The sequence below is a fragment of the Bufo gargarizans genome, chromosome 5, assembly GCF_014858855.1.
Source record: "Bufo gargarizans isolate SCDJY-AF-19 chromosome 5, ASM1485885v1, whole genome shotgun sequence".
NCBI lineage: Eukaryota > Metazoa > Chordata > Amphibia > Anura > Bufonidae > Bufo > Bufo gargarizans.
The window spans coordinates 203378281-203379455 of record NC_058084.1 but is presented as its reverse complement, the minus strand read 5'-3'; positions in this window follow the sequence as shown (position 1 = coordinate 203379455).

The window sequence follows — 1175 nt, the reverse complement described above, 5'->3', positions numbered from 1 at the left end:
TATACAGACACAGCACACACAGTATACAGACAGTACACACACACAGTATACAGACACAGTACACACACTATACAGACACAGTACACACTATACAGACAGTACACACACTATACAGACAGTACACACACTATACAGACAGTACACACAGTATACAGACACAGCACACACACTATACAGACACAGCACACACTATACAGACACAGCACACACACTATACAGACACAGCACACACACTATACAGACACAGCACACACACTATACAGACACAGCACACACACTATACAGACACAGCACACACACTATACAGACACAGCACACACACTATACAGACACAGCACACACACTATACAGACACAGCACACACACTATACAGACACAGCACACACACTATACAGACACGCACACACACTATACAGACCAGCACACACAGTATACAGACACAGCACACACAGTATACAGACACAGCACACACGTATACAGACACTGCACACACAGTATACAGACACAGCACACACACTATACAGACACAGCACACACACTATACAGACACAGCACACACAGTATACAGACACAGCACACACAGTATACAGACACAGCACACACAGTATACAGACACAGCACACACACTATACAGACACGCACACACACTATACAGACACAGCACACACACTATACAGACACAGCACACACCAGTATACAGACACAGCACACACACTATACGACACAGCACACACAGTATACAGACACAGCACACCCACAGTATACAGACACAGCACACACAGTATACAGACACAGCACACACACAGTATACAGACACAGCACACACAGTATACATACACCACACACACTATACAGACACGCACACACACTATACAGACACAGCACACAGTATACAGACACAGCACACACAGTATACAGACACAGCACAGTATACAGACACCGCACACACTATACAGACACAGCACACACACTATACAGACACAGCACACACACTATACAGACCATACACACACTATAGACACAGCACACACACTATACAGACAGCACACCACACTATACAGACAGTACACACACTATACAGACAGTACACACACTATACAGACAGTACACACACTATACAGACAGCACACACACTATACAGACACAGCACACACTATACAGACACAGCACACACT